The sequence below is a fragment of the Coenobita brevimanus genome, chromosome 60 (assembly GCF_032717465.1).
Source record: "Coenobita brevimanus isolate Jiangsu-jjx chromosome 60, ASM3271746v2, whole genome shotgun sequence".
Classification (NCBI taxonomy): domain Eukaryota; kingdom Metazoa; phylum Arthropoda; class Malacostraca; order Decapoda; family Coenobitidae; genus Coenobita; species Coenobita brevimanus.
In genome coordinates, this window is record NC_137013.1 from 752,501 (window position 1) to 762,500 (window position 10,000).

Below are 10,000 nucleotides of genomic sequence, written 5' to 3' on the forward strand. Positions count from 1 at the left end.
GTGTGTGTGTGTGTGTGTTTGCCGGCACGCACACACATGTACACAAACAATCACATACATAAACACACTATATGTACACAAACTCACACATACATTACCACACCTTCACATGTACACATAAATACATACATGAACATACACAAACACACCTACATACACACATAGAAACATGTTCTTGTGTGAAGCCATACTTACATATAAGCATACATACACAAAAGCTACACATACGCACATACATGTTTTATTCATTCAAACACGCACACACGTATATAGAAACATATACGCACACAAAATTACACATAGCACACATATTTAGTATTCTTTCACACACACACACACACACACACACACACCAACATAAACACACACACACACACACACACACACACACACACCAACATAAACACACACACACACACACACACACACCAACATAAACACACACACACACACACACACACACACCAACATAAACACACACACACACACACCAACATACACACACACACCAACATAAACACACACACACACCAACATAAACACACACACACACACACACACACCAACATACACACCCACACACATACACCAACATAAACACACACACACACAAACAAACACACACACACACACACACTAACAAACACACACACACACACACACCAACATAAACACACACATATACACCAACATAAACACACACACACACACACACACACACACACACACACACCAACATACACACACACACCAACATAAACACACACACACACACACACCAACATAAACACACACACACACACACACACACACACACACACACACACACCAACATACACACACACACACACACATACACCAACATAAACACACACACACACACATACGCAAACAAACACACACACACACACACACACACTAACAAACACACACACACACACACCAACATAAACACACACATATACACCAACATAAACACACACACACACACACACACACACACACACACACCAACAAACACACACATACACCAACATAAACACACACACACATACACCAACATAAACACACACACACACATACACCAACATAAACACACATACATACACCAACATAAACACACACACACACACACACACACACACACACACACACCAACATAAACACACACACACACATACACCAACATAAACACACATACATACACCAACACACACACACACACACACACACACACACACACACACACACACACACACACACACACACACACACACACACACACACGATGAGGTAATAAATAATAAAAATAAAAAATAAAAAATAATCCCGTATGTGGCAGGTAGACAGACAGGATTAGATAGATAGATAGATAGATAGATAAAAAGATAGATGAAAAGAAATAGGCGGAGATAGATAGATAGATAGATAGATAAACAAATGGGCAGACATAGATAGATATACAGATAGATAGATAGATAGACAGATGGACAAATGGACAGATAGATAGATAGATAGATAGGTGGATAGACAGACAAACATATCGGCAAAAATAGATTGGTAGGTAAGTAGGTAGGTAGGTGGGTAGGTAGATAGGTGGGTGGGTAGGTAGGTAGGTAGGTAGGTAGGTAGATAGGTGGGTGGGTAGGTAGGTAGGTAGGTGGGTGGGTGGGTAGGTAGGTAGGTAGGTAGATAGGTAGGTGGGTAGGTAGGTAGGTGGGTAGGTAGGTAGATAGGTGGGTGGGTAGGTAGGTGGGTAGGTGGGCAGGTAGGTGGGTGGGTAGGTAGGTAGGTAGGTAGGTGGGTAGACAGGTAGGTAGGTAGGTAGGTAGGTGGGTGGGTAGGTAGGTAGGTAGGTGGGTAGGTAGGTAAGTAGGTAGGTGGGTGGGTAGGTAGGTAGGTAGGTGGGTAGGTAGGTAGGTAGGTAAGTAGGTAGGTGGGTAGGCAGGTAGGTAGGTAGGTAGGTAGGTAGGTGGGTAGGCAGGTAGGTAGGTAAGTAGGTAGGTGGGTAGGTAGGTAGGTAGGTAGGTGGGTAGGCAGGTGGGTAGGTAGGTGGGTAGGTAGGTGGGTAGGTAGGTAGGTAGGTAGGTAGGTAGGTAGGTGGGTAGGTAGGTAGGTAGGTAGGTAGGTAGGTAGATAGACAGAGACAGATAGATAGGTAAGTAGATAGATGAACAAAATTACATACATACAGACAGACAGATAGATAGATAGATCGGTAGATAGATAAACAGATAGATAAATAGATAGATAGACAGACAGATAGATAGATAGATAGAGGAGAGGCCTAGTAGGTATACAGGTAGATAGATATAAGTAGATAGAGAGTTTTAGCAAAGAAAAGTACTGAGAGAGAGAGAGAGAGAGAGAGTGCGGTCACTGGCTGTCTCATTCAACCTTAGTTTGTGATAAATGAGGGAGGGAGGAAAGGGAGGGAGGGAGGAAAGAGATGTAGGTAGGGAGGGAGGAAAGGAGGAAAGAGAGGGAGGGAGGAAAGAGATATAGGTAGGGAGGGAAGGAAGGAAGGAGGGAAGGAGGGAGGAAAGAGAGGTAGGTAGAGAGGGAAGGAGGGAGGGACGGAGGAAAGAGAGAGAGAGAGAGAGAGAGAGAGATTCCTTTCAGCTGTACATCTCACATATAAACAAACAGATAAATCAGGCTTCTTCCTTTTCAGTTTTTCCTCCTCCTCCTCTACCTCTTCCTCCTCCTCTACCTCTTCCTCCTCCTCTACCTCTTCCTCCTCCTCTACCTCTTCCTCTTCCTCTACCTCTTCCTCTTCCTCTACCTCTTCCTCCTCCTCTACCTCTTCCTCCTCCTCTACCTCTTCCTCTTCCTCTACCTCTTCCTCCTCCTCTACCTCTTCCTCCTCCTCTACCTCTTCCTCCTCCTCTACCTCTTCCTCCTCCTCTACCTCTTCCTCCTCCTCTACCTCTTCCTCCTCCTCTACCTCTTCCTCCTCCTCTACCTCTTCCTCCTCCTCTACCTCTTCCTCTACCTCTTCCTCCTCCTCTACCTCTTCCTCCTCCTCTACCTCCTCCTCTACCTCTTCCTCCTCCTCTACCTCCTCCTCTACCTCTTCCTCCTCCTCTACCTCTTCCTCCTCCTCTACCTCTTCCTCCTCCTCTACCTCTTCCTCCTCCTCTACCTCCTCCTCTACCTCTTCCTCCTCCTCTACCTCTTCCTCCTCCTCTACCTCCTCCTCTACCTCCTTCTCTTCCTCTTCCTCCTCCTCTACCTCTTCCTCCTCCTCTACCTCTTCCTCCTCCTCTACCTCTTCCTCCTCCTCTACCTCCTCCTCTACCTCTTCCTCCTCCTCTACCTCTTCCTCCTCCTCTACCTCCTCCTCTACCTCTTCCTCCTCCTCTACCTCTTCCTCCTCCTCTTCCTCCTCCTCTACCTCTTCCTCCTCCTCTACCTCTTCCTCCTCCTCTTCCTCCTCCTCTACCTCTTCCTCCTCCTCTACCTCTTCCTCCTCCTCTACCTCTTCCTCCTCCTCTTCCTCCTCCTCTACCTCTTCCTCCTCCTCTACCTCTTCCTCCTCCTCTACCTCTTCCTCCTCCTCTTCCTCCTCCTCTACCTCTTCCTCCTCCTCTACCTCTTCCTCCTCCTCTACCTCTTCCTCCTCCTCTTCCTCCTCCTCTACCTCTTCCTCCTCTTAAATTATTTAGCCTAACGAAGCGCAGGTTAAGAGGGGACCTTATTGAAGTTTTCAAAATCATGAAGGGATATGACAACTTAGACATGAATAAATATTTTGATATAGACCGGTCGAGTCAAACCAGAAGTAATGGCTGCAAAATCATGGGAAAGCGATTCCAATCCCACGAAGCAAAATACTTCTTCTTTAACAGAGTTGTAAATATCTGGAACAGATTACCCTCAGATACCGTGAACAGTATCTCAATTGAGACATTCAAAAACAAATTAGACAAGTATTTGCACGAGAATCCTCAGCTGACTCTTTTTCTGTCCGAATAACTTGCTTTTATAGCTACGGTACATGTAAGTTCATTCCCCTTTTGTCTACAAGACACCCCGTAAACAATGTACCCGTACATAGTGTTGCGTCACGATATTATACATTTTCAGTTTATTCAGTGCAAAGAAAGCAATATAAGCACAGATTAGGATCTGCACAGATAACCCTGAGTTAACGGTCACTACTCTTACTTTCGACCTGTGATGGGCTGTGGATCACTGAGGGTCCCTGTTAGTCAAGTGACCACCATCGGGATTTTTTTAATGTACCAGGGGTCACTGCTTCAGGATGAAACTTGTGTACTGTCCCACATGGGAGAGTTCCTTGTCTCAGTGGAGTGAACAGAGCTATTGCCTGATTGACTGCTGCCTACCTAAAGAGCGCCAGGAAAGGTTCCCGCACCACCCCTAAACATCCACTCTGTGCATTGCACATCCACACTGTGCACTGTGCAGTCCCCTTTTATCTAAGACACCCGTCCTATATACTTTTCAGTCTCCCCAGCGCAAAGAAAGCAATATAAGCACAGATTAGGAGCTGCACAGATAACCCTGAGTTAACGGTCACTACTCTTACTTTCGACCTGTGATGGGCTGTGGATCACTGAGGGTCCCTGTTAGTCAAGTGACCACCATCGGGATTTTTTTAATGTACCAGGGGTCACTGCTTCAGGATGAAACTTGTGTACTTGTCCCACATGGGAGAGTTCCTTGTCTCAGTGGAGCAAACGGAGCTAGGGCCTGATTGACTGCTGCCTACCTTAAAAGCGCCAGGCAAGGCTGCTGCACCACTCCTAAACATCCACACTGTGCAGTGTGTAGCTTCCACGTTATGTCCACAGACTTCCCATTAACTCAATGTAACTGGTTTATAATGTCATGCCGTAACTATTATTTTATTTGTTTACTTTCTCTTTCAGGTTACTCTATCGGGTAGCTTATAGATAAAGTATTATAGAATGTGACTTTTCCTTTCCAGTGTTTCCTATAAAATTTCCATGTCAGTTTTTCCATGCTGCATGGTGGTTTTTCTCACTTTTTCCTGGAGGGTTTGGTGGTGGGGGGAGCCTTCTTGCTTTCCTATCCTTATCCTTCAACATGTAGAGTTAGATCTTGTAGTCATAGTTTTCTCTAACAAGCAGCCTCGAAAGGACCATAAGGTCTGTTGCTGTTTGCTTTCCTGTGTAATCCTGTGTAATCCTCCTCTACCTCTTCCTCCTCCTCTTCCTCTTCCTCCTCCTCTACCTCTTCCTCCTCCTCTACCTCTTCCTCCTCCTCTTCCTCCTCCTCTACCTCTTCCTCCTCCTCTTCCTCTTCCTCCTCCTCTACCTCTTCTTCCTCCTCCTCTACCTCTTCCTCCTCCTCCTCTTCTTCCTCCTCCTCCTCTTCCTCCAACATAAACGCCTGCAAAATAATCACACCTGTTAATTACCAACCTCAAGTTTGGACACACACACACACACACACACACACACACACACACACACACACACACACACACACACACATGCATTCCCCTTCCCTACACATACACGTACACACACACACACACACACACACACACACACACACACACACACACACACACACACACATTCCCCTTCCCTACACATACACGTACACACACACGCACACACAGACATTCCCTCCTCTCTCTCTCTCTCTCTCTCTCTCTCTCTCTCAGTGGATGATGTGTATTGTTGTTGTTATTGTTGTTGTTGTTGTTGTTGTTGTTGAGTAACCCCTGTCTGTCTGGCAGAGCAAACCCATTAATCGCAGGCAAGATGATCTGGTTCCCGGATGGACGCCGCATTTGCATTTCTCCGCCCAGTTAACAGGGGCACCATAGTAGGCTCCAAATTACCCTTTTATTTGGCTATGGTTACCACCCAGCGTTGTATATTAGGCTTGTCATTTAATACAAAGCAACAAGAAGTAGACGGAAGAGTGACAGAAAGTGACAGAAAGGATGCTATTATTATTATTCAAAGAGTGGACGTCAGGAGGCACTACATCAAGTGAGTGGATGGTGGTGTGAAGTAGGAAGCGAGGAGGGCAGACAGAAAAAGAATGATAGAGATGAAGGAAGAAGTAGGTAACGCTACATCAAGTGAGTGGATGACGGAATGAAACAGGAAAGACAGAAAAAGAATGATAGAGATGAATGAAGAAGTAGGAAGCACTACATCAGGTGAGTGGATGACGGTGAGAAATAGGAAAGGCAGAAAAAGAATGATAAAGATGAATGAAGAAGAGAGTGCTACATCAAGTGAGTGGATGATGCCCGCCACCACCCATCATCAGGTCTTAATTATTTATCTGTATTTAATATTCCCACTGCATTATTATTATTATTATTATTATTTTTATTATTATTATTTTTATTACTACAACTACTACTACTACTACTACTACTACCACCACCACTATTATTATTATTATTATTATTATTATTATTATTATTATTATCATCATCATCATCATCATTATTTTGTGGCTCCAAGTAACTCCAACAGGTGAGTGGATGGTGGTTCTTTAAAGGCTGTGGAATGCGTGAGCCTAGCCTCGGTGCCCTACGCTTAGCAACGGTGAGTAAGCGGTTTATTTTACCCTTTGTTCCGAATGTAGATAGATAGATAGACAGATAGATGGATAGAATTATACACGGATAGATAGATAGATAGACAGATAGATAAACAGACTAACAGACAGATCGATACATACATAAACGCATACATACATACATACATACACACATACATACATATACACATACAGTACATACACACATACATACATACACGCATACATACATACATGCATACACATACATACATACATAAATAAATACATACATACAGACACACACATACATACATACACCCATGAATACATACACATAAACAGGTACATACATACATACCTACACATGCACAAATACACACATACATACATACACACATACATACATATATACATACATACATACATACATACACAAATAAACATAAATAAATACTTACAGAAATAGATATACTTAGGCACCGATAGATAGATAGATTGATTGATAGACAAATAGACAGATAGATAGACAGATGGATAGACAGATAGACGTGAAGACAGTAGGAGTGTGAAAAGGAATATTACAGATAGACAGATAGATATAGATAGATAGATGATAAAGATGTAGATGGATAGATAGATAGACAGATAGACAGAGATGACAAAGTTAAAGATAGATAGACAGATAGATAGATAGACTAACAGATAGACGGACAGACTGATGATAGATATAGTTAGATAGATAGATAGATGGACAGAAAGATAGTCATAGATAGATAGATAGACAGATAGATGGACAGACAGATGATAAAGATATAGACAGATAGACAGACAGATGATAGATATAGATAGATAGACAGATAGATAGACAGACAGATGATAGATAGATAGATAGACAGACGGATGATAGATATAGATAGATAGACAGATAGATAGACAGACAGATGATAGATATAGATAGATAGACAGACAGATGATAGATAGATGGATAGACAGACAGATGATAGATATAGATAGATAGACAGATAGATAGACAGACAGATGATAGATATAGATAGATAGACATATAGATAGATAGACAGACAGATGATAGATATAGATAGATAGACAGATAGATAGATAGACAGACAGATGATAGATATAGATAGATAGACAGATAGATAGATAGATAGACAGACAGATGATAGATATAGATAGATAGACAGATAGATAGATAGACAGACAGATGATAGATATAGATAGATAGACAGACAGATGATAGATATAGATAGACAGAGAGATGATAGATATAGATAGATGGACAGACTGATGATAGATATAGATAGATAGATAGATAGACAGAAAGATTGAGAAATAGAAAGATAAACTGAGAGAGAGAGAGAGAGAGAGAGAGAGAGAGAGAGAGAGTTACATAAGAGCGATATTGGTAAATCTTACGTTATTGTGAACCACCGTCTATGTGATTTGTGGTGAGGGAGGGAGGGAGGGAGGGAGGGAGGGAAAGGGAGATAGATAGGGAGGGAGAGAGGGAGGGAGAGAGGGAGAGAATGGGAGACAGATAGGGAGGGAGGGAGGGAGGTAGAGAAAGAGAGGTAGAGAGAAGGGAGGTAGGGAGGGAGAGAAAGAGAGGTAGGGAGGAGGGGAGATAGGAAGGGAGGGAGGGAGGGAGGGAGAAGGGAGAGAGGGAGAGAAAGGGAGATAGATAGGGAGGGAGGATAGGAGGTAGGGGAGATAGGGAGGGAGAGAGGGAGATAGGTAGGGAGGGAGGATAGGAGGGAGAGAAAGGGAGATAGACAGGGAGGGAGGATAGGAGGTAGGGGAGATAGGGAGGGAGAGAAAGGGAGACAGAGAGGAGGGGAGGAAGGAAGGTAGGAAGGTAGAGATATAGAGGTAGGGAGAAGGGAGGTAAGGAGGGAGAAGAAGAGAGGTAGGGAGGAGGGGAGATAGGAAGGGGGGGAGGGAAGGAGAAGGGAGAGAGAAGGGAGAGAGGGAGAGAAAGGGAGATAGATAGGGAGGGAGGATAGGAAGTAGGAGAGATAGGGAGGGAGAGAGGGAAAGGGAGACAGATAGGGAGGGAGGAAGGGAGAGAAAGGGAGACAGATAGGGAGGGAGGAAGGGAGAGAAAGGGAGACAGATAGGGAGGGAGGGAGGGAGGATAGAAGGTAGGGGAGATAAAGAGGGAGGGAGGATAGGAGGGAGGGAGAGAAAGGGAGATAGATAGGGAGGGAGGATAGGAGGGAGGGAGATAGGGAGGGAGGGAGGGAAAGAAAGGGAGACAGAGAGGAGGGGAGGAAGGGAGGTAGGAAGGTAGAGAAATAGAGGGAGGGAGAAGGGAGGTAAGGAGGGAGAGGAAGAGAGATAGGGAGGAGGGGAGGTAGGGAGAGAAGAGGTAGGGAGAGAAAGAGAGGTAAGGAGAGAAAGGAGGGAGGAAGGGAGGGAGGACGTGAAGGAAAGGGAGATAGGGAAGGAGGAAGGGAGGGGAAAGGGAGAAAGACAGTAAGGAAGGAAATGGTAGGGAGAGAGAGAGAGAGAGAGAGAGAGAGAATGAGAAGGGAATGTGTGTGTGTGTGTGTGTGTGTGTGTGTGTGTGTGTTTTACGCACTTTATAGACAAAGTTTTAAAAGTATGGGATCCGTAATGTTGGTAGTTGTGGTAGTAATGTTGGTAGTTGTGGTGGTAATGTTGGTAGTTGTGGTGGTAATGTTGGTAGTTGTGGTGGTAATGTTGGTAGTTGTGGTAGTAATGTTGGTAGTTGTGGTGGTAATGTTGGTAGTTGTGGTAGTAATGTTGGTAGTTGTGGTGGTAATGTTGGTAGCTGTGGTAGTAATGTTGGTAGTTGTGGTGGTAATGTTGGTAGTTGTGGTGGTAATGATGGTAGTTGTGGTAGTAATGTTGGTAGTTGTGGTGGTAATGTTGGTAGTTGTGGTGGTAATGTTGGTAGTTGTGGTAATGTTGGTAGTTGTGGTGGTAATGTTGGTAGTTGTGGTAATGTTGGTAGTTGTGGTGGTAATGTTGGTAGTGGTGGTAATGCTGGTAGTTGTGGTGGTAATGTTGGTAGTTGTGGTGGTAATGTTGGTAGCTGTGGTAGTAATGTTGGTAGTTGTGGTGGTAATGTTGGTAGCTGTGGTAGTAATGTTGGTAGTTGTGGTGGTAATGTTGGTAGTTGTGGTGGTAATGTTGGTAGTTGTGGTGGTAATGTTGGTAGTTGTGGTGGTAATGTTGGTAGCTGTGGTAGTAATGTTGGTAGTTGTGGTGGTAATGTTGGTAGTTGTGGTGGTAATGTTGGTAGTTGTGGTAATGTTGGTAGTTGTGGTGGTAATGTTGGTAGTGGTGGTAATGCTGGTAGTTGTGGTGGTAATGTTGGTAGTTGTGGTGGTAATGTTGGTAGCTGTGGTAGTAATGCTGGTAGTTGTGGTGGTAATGTTGGTAGTTGTGGTGGTAATGTTGGTAGTTGTGGTAG